This window comes from Melanerpes formicivorus, unplaced genomic scaffold, assembly GCF_026170545.1.
Source record: "Melanerpes formicivorus ecotype bairdi unplaced genomic scaffold, bMelFor1.0.p_v2 SCAF_103, whole genome shotgun sequence".
NCBI classification, from domain to species: domain Eukaryota; kingdom Metazoa; phylum Chordata; class Aves; order Piciformes; family Picidae; genus Melanerpes; species Melanerpes formicivorus.
In genome coordinates this window covers 960,871-975,617 of record NW_027142455.1, presented here as the reverse complement: position 1 = coordinate 975,617, position 14,747 = coordinate 960,871, and positions in this window count along the sequence as shown.

Below are 14,747 nucleotides of genomic sequence, written 5' to 3'. Positions count from 1 at the left end.
TGGAGAAGACTCTGGGGGGAACCTTAGATCCTGGGCTTGATCCTGGGCTGCAGCCAGAGCAGGGTGGGCAGCAGGGCAGCAGAGGGGATTCTGCCCCTGGGCTCTGCTCTGCTCAGACCTCACCTCCAGTCCTGCCTCCAGCTCTGCTGTCCCCAGCAGCAGAAGGACTCAGAGCTGCTGGAGTCCAGGGGAGGCCACAAAGATGCTGCCAGGGCTGGAGCAGCTCTGCTGGGAGCACAGGCTGAGGGAGCTGGGGCTGTGCAGCCTGCAGAGGAGAAGGCTCCAGGGGCACCTCAGAGCTGCCTGCCAGGAGCTGAAGGGATCCTACAGGAAGGCTGCAGAGAGACTTCTGTTGAGGGGGTCTGGAGCCAGGCCAAGGGGGAATGGTTTGGAGCTGAGGCAGAGCAGGGTTAGAGTGGGGCTGAGGAAGAAGTTCTGCAGTGTGAGGCTGGGAAGGCTCTGGCACAGGCTGCCCAGGGAGGCTGTGGCTGCCTCCTGCCTGGGGGTGTTGAAGGCCAGGCTGGATGAGGCCTTGAGCAGCCTGTGCTGGTGGGAGGTGTCCCTGCCCATGGCAGGGGGGTGGAGGAGATGATCTCTGAGGTCCCTTCCAAGCTGAGCCATTCCTGGTTCTGTGACTGCATTACCTTTTCAAGGTCTCCTTTGGTCTCACCTTGCTCACTGTGCCCATGGTGATTGGAGAATTCTGCAGGAGATTCCTCTTTAAGCTACAAGACTGAAAGGTTCTGAGCACAGCCCAAGTTGTGTTGGGGAGCATTGGCGGGAGAAGGAGGCTGAGAGGAGACCTCTTTGCTCTCTACAAGTCCCTGAAATGAGGCTGTGGCCAGGTGGGGGTTGGGCTCTTCCCCAGGGAGCAAGTGATAGAAGAAATGTGGTGGGTTGGGAGTTTCCCATTCACATTAACCAAGCACAACTAACTCAGCTGGAAGCAAACGAAGCTGCATTTACAGACAAAACCTCCACTCTCCAACGGAAAGCAATGAGTGTGCACAAAACACACAGGACTTGCAATGAGAAAACAGCACAGAGACTCCCCCTGTGCCCCCTCTGGGTTCCCCAGAGAGCAGGGAAGCTGCTCCACTGCCCAACCCCCCCCCCTCCCCTTGTAGCAGAAGAAACAAGGAATCAGAGGAAGGAAGGAATGTTAGTTTAGAGAAGCAATGATAGTGTTCTTATCTCTTTGGTAGTGTTCTTATCTCTTCTCAAGGCCAGCCAGAAGTGATCACTTATCTCTCTGAGTGCAGCAGCACAGCCAAGACCACTGGAGACAAGGAAAGGAATGGGAGTGGAAGTGAAATGTGAAAGATGCTTCTGGGCCAGCTGCCCAAAGGATTTGTTTAGGCTGATCCTTGGTTTGTCTTTTTGCATCCAACAGTGCTTGGTTTGTGTTTTTCTACTTTTCTGCTTGAGATCTGCTGCTAATTTTAAAGGCATAGCCTAAAAGTGCCACAAAGGAAGGAAATGGCCTCAAGTTGTGCCAGGAAAGTTTAGGTTGGACCTCAGGAAAGATTTCTTCCCCGCAAGCGTTGCCAAGCCCTGGCCCAGGCTGCGCAGTGCAGCGATGCGGTCCCCAGCCCTGCGGGGGGTTTCAGAGCCATGGAGGTGCTGAGGGCCGTGGCTCAGCAGTGACTTGGTGCTGTTGGGTTATGATTGCCCCTCCTGATCTTTTCCAGGCTGAATGATTCTGTGGTTCTCTGAAAAGTTATCCAAAGCCAGCAGGTTTTGTAACAGTGGCCAAGAAAGCTTGAGCCTGAGCCCCGAGGTGCCTGGGAAGCTGCTGCTTATTGCAGTGTCTGGGGCTTAGCATTGGTCTCCAGGCCTCTGGCCACAGCTGCAGGGTCAGAATCCAGCCCTCAGCCTACATCTTCCAAGCCAGCCCTGCCACAAAAGCTCTCATTGATGGGAAGCCAACTGCAGCTCAGGCTGCGAGAGACACAGCTGCTGCTGGGCAAAGGGTGTGCCAGTCCTGCTCTGACCTTGGTGCTGTGGCAGGGCCTGGCTGGGAGGCCTACAAACAACCACAGTCACAGAGTCATGAAACCATTTGGGCTGGAAAAGACCTTGGAGATCATCCAGTCCAGCACTGCCAGGGCACCACTGAGCCGTGGCCCTCAGCACCACATCTACACAGCTCTGAAACCCCTCTGGGCATGGGGACTGCAGCACTGGCTGGACAGTGACAATACCTTCAGGGTAGAAGCTTTCCTTGATGTCCAGCACTAACCTTCCCTGGTGTAACTTGGGGCTGTTTCCTCCTGTGCTATCACTTGTTCCTTGGGCCCAACCCCCACCTCACTGCAGCCTCCCCTCAGGGGGCTCTAGAGAGCACTGAAGTCTCCCCTCAGCCTCCTCTGCTCCAGACTGAACACCCCCAGCTCCCTCAGCTGCTCCTCCCCAGAAGAAGGCATTACAAGGAAGGAGCTGAGTAGGCCATCAGGTGTCCCTAGCTTGCTCTTTCAGCCCTGGCAGTGTTTTATCTGTGGGCTGCAGCAGACAGGGGCTCTTTGGCTGTTACTTTGCACAGTGGGGATGAAATGATGTTCTGTAAAGGGGCAGCAGGTTCCACGTTCACAGAGTCACAGCAGGGTTGGCTTGGAAGGGAGCTCAAAGCTCAGCCAGCTCCAAGCCCCTGCCATGGGCAGGGACCCCTCCTACCAGCCAGGCTGCTCAGGGCCTCATCCAGCCTGGCCCTGAACCCCTCCAGGCAGGAGGCAGCCACAGCCTCCCTGGGCAGCCTGTGCCAGAGTCTCCCCAGCCTCACTCTCAACAATTTCTTCCTCCTCTCAGTCTCCTCTCTCCCAGCTCAAAGCCATTGTTCCTCAGCCTGGCACTCCCAGCCCTTGTTCAGAGTCCCTCCCCAGCTCTCCTGGAGTCCTTTCAGGTACTGCAAAGCTGCTCTAAGGTCTCCCTGGAGCCTTCTCTTCTCCAGGCTGCACAGCCCCAGCTCTCCCAGCCTGGCCCCACAGGGGAGGCTCTGCAGCCTCTGCTCACCTTGGTGGCCTCCTCTGGAGCCTCTCCAGCAGCTCCAGGTCCTGCTTGTGCTGGGGGCCCCAGAGCTGGAGGCAGTGCTGCAGGTGGGGGCTGAGCAGAGCAGAGCAGAGGGGCAGAATCCCCTCCCTGTGCTGCTGCTCTCCCTGCTCTGGCTGCAGCTCAGCACTCAGCTGGCTCTGGGCTGTCAGTGACCATTGCTGGCCTGCTATCAGTGTGGGTACCCAGAGAATTTGTCCTCTCTGTGTGCTGAGTGAGGAAACCTCTCCCTGTGACTTCTCTGAGAGGATCAATTCCTTCCATCTGTGCAGGAGCCTGGCCTTCAGCAGCAGGGAGAGTGCTCCAGTAAGCTTGCAGTGAGAGGTACCCTGGCAGTGCATGTGGCATCACCTCTGCCTGCTCTCAGGGGGCAGTTCTCAGGGTCTGTTTCCAACCCAAAGCTGAACATGGCCAATGAAGGTACACAGGCATTAAATTAAAGGCATTTTCTCTGCAAATCCCATGAGTTTATCCCAAATGTAGATATTCCTGGTAACAGATGGCCAATAATAGATGATAGATGGCCTCCTCTGTGTGAATTAATGGCTGTAATTCACTGGAGGGGCTCTGCTGATGTCATAAGCTGCCAGAGTGCAGCTCAAGTGATTTATTAACAGCTGCAGGAATCCTGGGGTGAATTGCATCCTTGTGTTCCCTCAGTGCCTGCAGACTGTGGCTTATCCAGCACAGAGGTCTGCAGCTCTTTGTCACTGCAGGGGGCTTGGCTGCGGCTCTAATACCACAGAGCAGGACACCAAGGGCAGCTACAGGAGGATGGAGACTCCCCTGGGGCAGACAAGGGCTGATGAGGACATTCCCACTGGGCACCTGTTAGTGTGCACCAACACCCCTGCCCTAATCTCCACCAGCAGAGGTTTGAGTGGGGAAAGAGAGAGGCAGGAAATTGCCTTCCCCTTGCCCTGGGGACAGGTGAGAGGAGCCCACTCTTCCCACCAGGGCCGAGGCCTCTCACCAGCATTGCCCAGGGGGGGAGGTGGCTGGGGGTGGGAGCTGTGATTAGCAGAGTGCTTGGTGCCCAGGAGTCACTGGCCCTGCACACACTGCCTGGAAACGCCTTCAATAGAGTGACCAGGAACCGGTCAGCACTCTGACCTCATCCTGTTCATACTCCTCCTCTCACCTTCATCCTGCTCCTGCTCTCTCCTTCATCCTGTTCCTGCTCCTGCTCTCACCATCATCCTGTTCCTGCTCTCACCATCATCCTGTTCCTGCTCTCACCTTCATCCTGCTCCTGCTCTCACCATCATCCTGTTCCTGCTCCTGCTCTCACCTTCATCCTGTTCCTGCTCTCACATTCATCCTGCTCCTGCTCTCACCTTCATCCTCCTCCTGCTCTCACATTCATCCTGCTCCTGCTCTCACCTTCATCCTCCTCCTGCTCTCACCTTCATCCTCCTCCTGCTCTCACCTTCATCCTCCTCCTGATCTCACTTTCATCCTGCTCCTGCTCTCACCTTCATCCTGCTCGTGCTCCTTCTCAGTCCCTCATGCCTCTCCTGCTCCTCCTCTCACCTTCATCCTTTTCATGCTCTTGCTCTCACCTTCATCCTGCTCCTACTCCTGCTCTCACATTCATCCAGCTCCTTCTCTCACCTTCATCCAGCTCCTTCTCTCACCTTCATCCTGCTCCTCCTCCTGTTCCTCCTCCTGCTCTCTCCTTCATCCTGTTCCTGCTCCTGCTCTCACCTACATCCTGCTCCTGCTCCAGATCTCACCTTCATCCTACTCCCGATCTCACCTTCAACTTGTTCCCCCTCCTGCTCTCACCTTCATCCTGCTCCTCCTCTCACCTTACTCCTGTTACTGCTCCTGCTCTCTCCTTCATCCTGCTCCTACTCCTGCTCTCACCTTCATCCTGCTCCTGCTCTCACATTCATCCTGCTCCTGCTCTCACCATCATCCTGCTCCTACTCTCACCATCATCCTGCTCCTACTCCTGCTCTCACCTTCATCCTGCTCCTGCTCCAGATCTCACCTTCATCCTACTCCTGATCTCATCTTCAACCTGTTCCCCCTCCTGCTGTCACCTTCATCCTGCTCCTCCTCTCACCTTACTCCTGTTCCTGCTCCTGCTCTCACCTTCATCCTGCTCCTACTCCTGCTCTCACCTTCATCCTGCTTCTGCTCTCACCATCATTCAGCTCCTGCTCCTGCTCTCACCTTCATCCTGCTCCTGCTCTCACCTTCATCCTCTTCCTGCTCCTGCTCTCACCTTCATCCTGCTCCTCCTCCTGCTCTCTCCTTCATCCTGTTCCTACTCCTTCTGTCACCTTCATCCTGCTCCTGCTCCAGATCTCACCTTCATCCTACTCCTGATCTCACCTTCATGCTGTTCCTCCTCCTGCTCTCTCCTTCATCCTGCTCCTCCTCTCACCTTACTCCTGTTCGTGCTCCTGCTCCTGCTCTCACCTTCATCTTGCTCCTGCTCTTTCCTTCATCCTGCTCCTGCTGTCACCTTCTTGCTTCTCCTCCTGCTCCTCTCACCTTCATCCTGCTCCTGCTCTCACCTTCATTCAGCTCCTACTCCAGATCTGACGTTCATCCTACTCCTGATCTCATCTTCAATCTGCTCCTACTTCTGCTCTCACCTTCATCCTACTCCTGATCTCATCTTCAATCTGCTCCTACTTCTGCTCTCACCTTCATCCTACTCCTGATCTCATCTTCAATCTGCTCCAACTCCTGCTCTCACCTTCATCCTGCTCCTAGTCTCTCCTTTTTCCTCCTCCTGCTCTCACCTTCATCCTGCTCCTGTTCTCTCCTTCATCCTGCTCCTCCTCCTGCTCTCTCCTTCATCCTGTTCCTGCTCCTGCTCTCACCTTCATCCTGCTCCTCCTCCTGCTCTCTCCTTCATCCTGTTCCTGCTCCTGTTCTCACCTTCATCCTGCTCCTCCTCCTGCTCTCTCCTTCATCCTATTCCTGCTCCTGCTCTCACCTTCATCCTGCTCCTACTCTCTCATTTTTCTTCCTCCTGCTCTCACCTTCATCCTGCTCCTGTTCTCATCTTCATCCTGCTCCTACTCCTGCTCTCACCTTCATCCTGCTTCTGCTCTCACCGTCATTCAGCTCCTACTCCAGATCTCACCTTCGTCCTAATCCTGCTCTCACCTTCATCCTCCTCTGGCTCCTGTTCTCCCCTTCATCCTGCTCCTGCTCTGACCTTCATCCTGCTCCTGCTGTCACCTTCTTGCTTCTCCTCCTCCTCCTCTCACTTTCATCCTGCTCCTCCTACTCCTCTCACCTTTTTCCTGCTCCTGCTCTCACTTTCATCCTGCTCCTGCTCTCACCTTCATGTTGTTCCTCCTCCTGCTCTCACCTTCATCCTGTTCCTGCTCCTGCTCTCACCTTCATCCTGTTCCTCCTCCTGCTCTCACTTTCATGCTATTCCTGCTCTGCTCTCACCTTCATTCTGCTCCTTCTCTCACCTTTATCTTCCTCAGTCCCATTCTGCTTGCTCTGGATTTGGGGCTAAATTGGAGCACCCAGCGATGGTTCCTGGCTTCTCCCTGGACCTGCCTGCCCTGGGCTTCTGCTCCCTGCTCTGTGGAGTTTCCCTGCCTGCTGTGAATCTGCAGCTTTCTTGCACTGCTCAGGCAGTGCTGCTCACGAGTTTCTCCTCTCAGCTGCTGTGTCTGGGCACACTTTGGTTCAGGTGGGTCCTGTTCCTTTGGATCCTGCTGCCCTGTCCCCAAATCAGGTTATAAACCCTGCAGTTCGGGAGCCTGGCTCCGACTTGAGACCTCGGGAGCGACACCAGCCCCCTGTCCCGCGCTGGTGAGTGCAGCCTGGCCTGGCCAGCAGCTCCCCCTCAGCTCCTGCCTTGCCTCTGATTGTCAGTGGGGTGAAGCTCTCTTGTGGCTTAGCCTTTTCCATTTTCTGAATTCTCCAAGTTGTACTACAGTTGCCCAGAAGCATCCTGGTAGGATTGGTGACCAGACAGAACCTCTCAATAATCAAATCAGTTTTGTAGCTCATTTTTTGGGGGGGACTGTCAGGAGAAAACAAGATAACTCTCTGTAATTCCCTCCCCATTAATTCAGCCCCTATCAAATCAGCTCCAGAGGAAATGTTCCCCATGAGCACAGCTGGGCACTGGAATCATCTCCCCAGGGCAGCAGTGGATGCCCTGCACTGGGCAGGGTGGAGGCTCAGCCTGGCAGGGGGCTGGGCCAGCTCCTTGCAGCTGCTCCACCACCCAGAGAGGTTGGGGATGAGCCCTGGGGTCCCTTCTGAGCTGGCCCTATCTGATGTGATGCCAATGGCAGGGCATGGGGCAGGAGTGATGAGCACCAGAGCTCAGCTCCCTGCCTGCAGATTTTCTCCTCTAATGCAGATCCAGCACCACTCTTTCTTTCATTTTGGAAGTAAGCTGATTAATATCTGCAGAGGTTTACATAAGTCCTGGTTTGTTCCCCCCCCATCAAATGCAACTAATGTTCAACATCTTCTGATGCCAGAGACTCTGCCACCCAGTGTTGTGGTCACTGCCTCTGTGCACATCAGTCAACATCCAAACCCAAAAGAGAGAAGAGGGCTGGGTGCTGAATAGGAGAAAGTGCTATGGGATCATGGAATCATTAAGGTCAGAAAAGCCCTCTGAGATCATCCAGTCCAACCTTCTACCCAGCACCACAATGGCCACCAAACTATGTCCTCAAGTGCCATGGCCACAGGTTTCTTGAACACCTCCAGGGACAGGGCCTCCCCCAGCTCCCTGGGCAGCCTATTCCACTGCCTGTCTCTTAATGTTCTCTCTTTTAGGTTGGACATGAGGAACAATTTCACCCCCAGAAGGCTTGCCAAGCCCTGCCCAGGCTGCCCAGGGCAGTGCTGGAGTCCCCATGCCCAGAGGGGTTTCAAAGCTGTGTAGATGTGGTGCTGAGGGCCATGGCTCAGTGGTGCCCAGGCTGTGCTGGGTTGCTCCTGGGGACCTTCAAGGTCTTTTCCACCCAAACAGCTCTGTGATTCTAATCCCTGGATTGTCCTGTGTGGGAAGAAGCCAGCAGCTCCAGAAGGGTAGCAAAGGCACCTGGAGCCCCAAAGCCTTTGTGTCCAGGGAAGAGACCTCCCCAGCTCCTGCCACTCTCCCTGTGCAGGGACAGAGCCTTCCCTTGCTCCATCCAGCTCCTGCCTGGTGAAAGGGATCCCAGGCTTATCCCAGCCCTGGAGCACAAGAGCTTGGGGAGGGAAATGGGACCATGGCCAGTGCCAGGCCTTTCCCTTGCCCCCAACACAGGAGGTGCTTAGCATGATTTGCAATCCTGTCCCTCAAGCCAGGCATACATTTCCTAACAGCAATGCAAGCTGCAGTGGGGGAGGAGGAGGGAGGTGAGGATGAGTGCAGCAGAGTTGCAGGGCAGGAAGGAGCAGTCAGTTCCCATTTACAAATAAGCCTGCAGTGGGTTTTGCTGAGCATGCAAAATGTCTGCAGGGCTCTGAGTGAGTTTGGACACCAGCTTGATCCTGGGCTGCCAGAGCAGGGTGGGCAGCAGGGCAGCAGAGGGGATTCTGCCCCTGGGCTCTGCTCTGCTCAGACCTCACCTCCAGTCCTGCCTCCAGCTCTGCTGTCCCCAGCAGCAGAAGGACTCAGAGCTGCTGGAGGGAGGCCAGAGGAGGCCACAAAGATGCTGCCAGGGCTGGAGCAGCTCTGCTGGGAGCACAGGCTGAGGGAGCTGGGGCTGTGCAGCCTGCAGAGGAGAAGGCTCCAGGGGCACCTCAGAGGTGCTGCCAGGAGCTGAAGGGATCCTGCAGGAAGGCTGCAGAGAGACTTCTGCTGAGGGGGTCTGGAGCCAGGCCAAGGGGGAATGGTTTGGAGCTGAGGCAGAGCAGGGTTAGAGTGGGGCTGAGGAAGAAGTTCTGCAGTGTGAGGCTGGGGAGACTCTGGCCCAGGCTGCCCAGGGAGGCTGTGGCTGCCTCCTGCCTGGAGGGGTTCAGGACCAGGCTGGATGAGGCCTTGAGCAGCCTGTGCTGGTGGGAGGTGTCCCTGCCCATGGTGGGGTGCTGGGGTAGATGATTTCTGATTCTGTGACTGATTCCAGTGAAAACCCTCCCACCCTCCCCTCCTCTCCCAGATTAGTTTTGTTTGTTGGCAGTTAGATGTCAGCAGTCCCTGGGCAAGTGCTGCAGTCCCTGTCCTGGGTGAGTGGCACTGCTCCACTGCTGCTTTCCCTCTGTCCTGTGACCTCTCTCTGCCTGAGGTACAAGCAGCAGGAAGGAGATGTTTGTGCAGAAAGCAAGGGTGAGAATGTGCAGAAAACCAGGCTGCAGACATTGCTCCCTGCCTTCAGGCAGGGCCCTTTGAAGTCTTTATGAGTTTACTATTTTCAGGGAGAGCCTTCTTGCTCTTCCAGCATTGTGGACAAAGCCCAGACCCATCAGAAGGCTCCAGTCCTGTTCAACATCTCCATCAGAGGGCTGGATGAGGGCACAGAGGGGACCCTCAGCAGATTTGCTGATGATACCCAACTGGGAGCAGGGGCTGACAGCCCTCAGGCTGTGCTGCCACCCAGTGAGACCTGGGCAGGCTGAGAGCTGGGCAGAGGGAACCTCAGGAAGTTCAAGCAGGGCAAGTGTGGAGTCCTGCTCCTGGGAAAGATCAACCCCCTGGAGCAGTACAGGTGAGAGGATCCTGCTGGAGAGTAGCTCCACAGAGAAGGACCTGGGAGTGCTGGGGGACAAATCCCCACGAGCCAGCAGTGTGTCCTTGTGGCTGATAAGGCCTGGGGTGCATGCTTGAGCACAGCCCTGTGAGGAGAGGCTGAGGGAGCTGGGGTTGCTTAGCCTGGAGAAGAGGAGGCTCAGGGGAGACCTCATTGCCCTCTACAACTACCTGAAAGGTGGTTGTAGCCACGAAGGGGTTGGTCTCTTCTCCCAGGCACCCAGCACCAGAACAAGAGGACACAGTCTCAAGCTGTGCCAGGGGAGGTTTAGGCTGGAGGTGAGGATTGGATGTGGCACTTGGTGCCATGGTCTAGTCATGAGGTCTGTGTTGATAGGTTGGACTCGATGATCCTCGAGGTCCTTTCCAACCTTAGTTACACTGTGAGACTGAGAAGAGTGTGGCCAGCAGGGCAAGCTTGGTTCTCCTCCCCCTCTACTCTTGTTTTGCTGAGGCCACAGCTGGAGCACAGTGCCCAGTTCTGGCTCCCCAGCTCAGGAGGGATGGGGAACTGCTGGAGAGTCCAGGGGGGGCTGTGAGGATGCTGAAGGGCCTGGAGCAGCTGTGTGAGGAGGGAAGGCTGAGCCCTGGGGCTGAGAGCCTGCAGAGGAGAAGGCTGAGAGGGATCTGAGCAATGTCTGTAAATCCCTGAGGGGTGGGGGGCAGGAAGGGGCCAGGCTCTGCTCAGTGGTGCCCAGGGACAGCACAAGAAGCAGTGGACACAAACTGGAACCCAGGAGGTTCCACTCTGCATCTCCATCTTTCAGTTTCCAATCACCACCCCTTGTCCAAGCTCTGCTGAGTGTCCCTCCCCACCCTTCCTGGAGCCCCCCTTTGGCCATGTAAGATCACCTCTGTTGGTTACCTCACACCTGGAGAGATCCTGGCTGTTTCTAAACTGCCTTCAAGAGCAGACAGAGGGCCAAAGGGACCCCAAAGTGCTTGCTTTGTGCTGCCAGCCCTGGCACCGTTCTGCTCCTTACCTGCTCACAGAAGCTAAGCTTCATCTCTTCTCATCACTGCTTTGGGTCACACTGGGGGACAATGTGGCTGTTCACCTTGCTCCCTCTCCTCCCAGAGCCTGGCAGGCCTCTGGCTTTCTCCTGATGGAACTGCAGTGGTTTTCAGGTGCTTTGGGTTTGGCTTTTAATTCCTGGGCTGCTGCTTCTTTCAGCTGTGTCAGCACTGAAGTCACCTGATGGAGAGCACTGCATCCCTGCTGCTCCTTCCTCACACAGCCCCCCAGGGCAAGGGCCCACGAGGGGGACGTGAAATCTGGCCCCCTGTTCTCTCTCCCCTGTGGATACCTCAACCAACCTCCAGCTGCTGCCTCCAGCTGCTGCCTTGCCCCGCCATGGTGTGGAGAGGAGAGGAATCTGTGTGCTTGGATTTGCCATTCCTGTCCCAGGGCTGGCAGAAGAACTTTTACCTCTCATGGGAAAAAAAAATAAAAGAGAAAAAGAAACCAATGAAAAATTAGACAAAGAGAACATTTCACAGCTCCACAGCGTGGTTGGGTTGGAAGGGACCTCGAAGCTCAGCCAGCTCCAGCCCCCTGCCTTGGGCAGGGACACAGTATCACAGCATCACAGAATCACCAAGGTTGGAAGAGACCTCAAACATCATCGAGTCCAAGCTGGCACCACAGACCTCATGACTGAACCATGGCACCAAGTGCCACATCCAATCCCCTCTGGAACACCTCCAGGGATGGGGACTCCACCACCTCCCTGGGCAGCACATCCCAATGGCTAACAACTCTCTCTGGGAAGAACTTTCTCCTCACCTCCAGCCTGAACCTCCCCTGGCACAGCTTGAGACTGTGTCCTCTTGTTCTGGTGCTGGGTGCCTGGGAGAAGAGACCAACCCCCACCTGGCTCCAACCTCCCTTCAGGGAGTTGGAGAGAGCAAGAAGGTCTCCCCTGAGCCTCCTCTTCTCCAGGCTAAGCAACCCCAGCTCCCTCAGCCTCTCCTCACAGGGCTGTGCTCCAGACCCCTCCCCAGCTTTCTTGCCCTTCTCTGGACACCTTCCAGCAGCTCAACCTCTTTCTTGAGCTGAGGGGTCCAGAACTGGACACAGGACTCAAGGTATGGCCTAACCAGTGCAGAGTACAAGGGCAGAATGACCTCCCTGCTCCTGCTGGCCACACTCTTCCTGATGCAGGCCAGGATGCCCTTGGCCTTCTTGGCCCCCTGGGCACACTGCTGGCTCATGTTCAGCCTACTGTCAACCAGTACCACACCAAGGATGTTCTTGTTCCTGCCTGAGGCCTTGGCACCCCTGTGCACCCCACAGCCTGCTCCCCTCTGCTGCCAGAGGTGTCTCAGCATGAGAACTCCTGCTGCTCATCTGAGCTCATCCTCCAGCCTCAGCTCAGCTGCAGAGGCTGAGGCTGAGCAGAGCTGCTCAGAACATGCCTGCAGCAGAGGGGTTGGGGCAAGAGCTGAGAAACCACAGCACAGGATAGACTCCTACAACTGTTTGGGCTGGAGAAGGCCTCTGAGGTCATGGAGTCCATATCTCTGGCCATTGGCCCTCTTGGCCACCTGGGCACACTGCAGGCTCATGTTCAGCCTACCATCGACCAGCACCCCCAGGTCCCTCTCTGCCTGGCTGCTCTCAGCCACTCTGCCCCCAGCCTGTAGCTCTGCCTGGGGTTGTTGTGGCCAATGTGCAGCCCCTGGCACTTGGATGTGTTCAATCTCCTGCCCTTGGCCTCTGCCCATCTGTGCAGCCTGTCCAGGTCCCTCTGCAGAGCCTCTCTGCCCTCCAGCAGATCAACTCCTGCCCCCAGCCTAGTGTCATCTGCAAACTCACTGCTGATGGACTCCATCCCCTCCTCCAGATCATCAATGAAGATATTGATCAGGCTGGGGCCCAACACTGCTCCCTGGGGCACACCACTGGTGCCTGGCTGCCAGCTGGCTGTGGCACCATTCACCACCACTCTCTGGGCTCAGCCTCCAGCCAGTTCCTAACCCAGCTCAGAGAGCTGCTGTCCCAGCCAGGGGCTGACAGCTTGGCCAGGAGCTTGCTGTGGGGGATGGTGCCAAAGGCCTTGCTGAAGTTGTGAGCCCTTAAGAGCCAGGCTTATGGTGACAGGGAGAGGTTGCTCTTCTCTTTGTGCAGCCAGAGGTGGCTGCAGAGCAGCACAAAGTGGATGTTCAGTCTCTAGCTGCTTTGGAAAATGTTAGTCACAATGCCCAGCTGGCTGCTTGGTGTGGGCAGTGCTGGCTTCTGGTAGAGGCTCTGGGGTAGGTAATCACAGAATCACAGAACATTAGGGGATGGAAGGGAGTCCTGGAGCTCACCCAGCACAACCCCTGCCAGAGCAGGGCACCCAGGGCAGGGCACCCAGAGCACATCCAGGGGGGTTGGAAAGGCTCCAGAGCAGGAGACTCCACAACCTCTCTGGGCAGCCTGCTCCAGGCTCTGGCAGCCTCACAGGGACAAAGGTTTCCCTTCTGTTCCCCTGGCAGCTCCTCTGCTCCAGCTTGCCCCCAGTGCCCCTTGTGCTGTCCTTGGCCATCCCTGAGCAGAGCCTGGCTCCAGCCCTGCACAGCTTTATCCCCAGCACTGAGGGCAGCCCTCAGGCTCTGCTGCTGCTGTGGTTGCTCAGAGTGAAAAGAGGAGCAGGTGAGTGTGGCTGTGCCAAGCAGGTTTATCTCAGTGCACTCTGATCATGACAGAAAATGTCTCTGGACTCCAAAGAGCATTGCAATAAATCTCCCTCAGTTATCCAGGAGCTGTCACAGCTGCCCTGCTTCCTTCTGACTCTAACACACTGAAATATGTCTCTGGAAATGGCTTCTCACTCTCAGCTCTGCCTAGGAATGACAATTGGGAAAACTCCTTCTGGGTACTACCACAGACCTGGCCAGAGCTGCCTGGATGTCTCTGTGCTAAGCTCTGGCAAGACTGAGGCTGAGTGGAAGGCAAGAGATGGAGGTTTTGGCTGCATGCACTTTGTGATTCTGCTGGTCTGTCACTTGCCTGCAGGACAGAGTCAGAGAGTCACAGAATCCAGCTGGTTGGCAGAGGCCTCCGAGCTCACCCAGCCCAGCCCCCACCCAGCCCTGCAGGCTCAGCACCAAACCATGGCCCTGAGCACCAGGCCCACAGCTGCTGGAACACCCCCAGGCATGGGGACTCCAGCACTGCCCTGGGCAGCCTCTGCCAAGGGCTCAGATCCCTTCCAGGGCAGAAAGATTTCCTCCTCTCCAGCCTCAGCCTCCCCTGGGGCAGCTTGCAACCATCTCCTCTGCTCCTGTCCCTTGGCACCAAGGAGCAGAGGCTGCCCCCTCCTCACTCCAACCTCCCTGCAGGGAGCTGCAGAGAGCAAGGAGCTCTCCCTCAGCCTCCTCTGCTCCAGCCTCAACCCCCCCAGCTCCCTCAGCCCTCCTCTAGCCCAGGGGCTCCAGGCCCTTCTCCAGCCTGGCTGCCCTGCTCTGGACAGGCTCCAGCCCCTCAGGGTCCTTCCTGCAGGAGGGCCCAGAGCTGAGCACAGCACTGCAGCTGTGTACACCTCTGGCCTGGGCTTTGCCCTGGCACTCAGGGGGTGTTGGCTTGAAAGGGTTTTTCTCCTCCATTATGGGCCCCATCCTGCTTGACTGTGGCCTTTGTGTGCAGCAGCAGCTGTGTGAGGCAGGACCACGAGCTCTGAGCTGGGTGAGTGAAGCATCCTTCTGAGGTCAGAAGGATGAGATCAGACCAAGTGCAGATCTCAGGCTTCACTGTTCCAGGTGTGCCTTTCCCTTCTGCTGGCTCTGCTTTCCTGCACAAAGACCTTCCTGCAGGGGCAGCCTCAGAAGCCCTCTGGCTGCTTTGCCACTCAGCAGCCACATCTTGCTTGCAGCTTACAGAGGAAGCATCTTGAAAGCACAGAATGCTGCTGCTGGAAGTGTTGCCCTCGTGGCTTGGGAATCCTCACTGTGCTGCTAGTTTGGAGTGTGAAACCTCTGGCTAATTCCCTGTCTCCCTCTGTTAGTTCTTTGTCTCCTCTAATCCTCTTTTTTCATACCT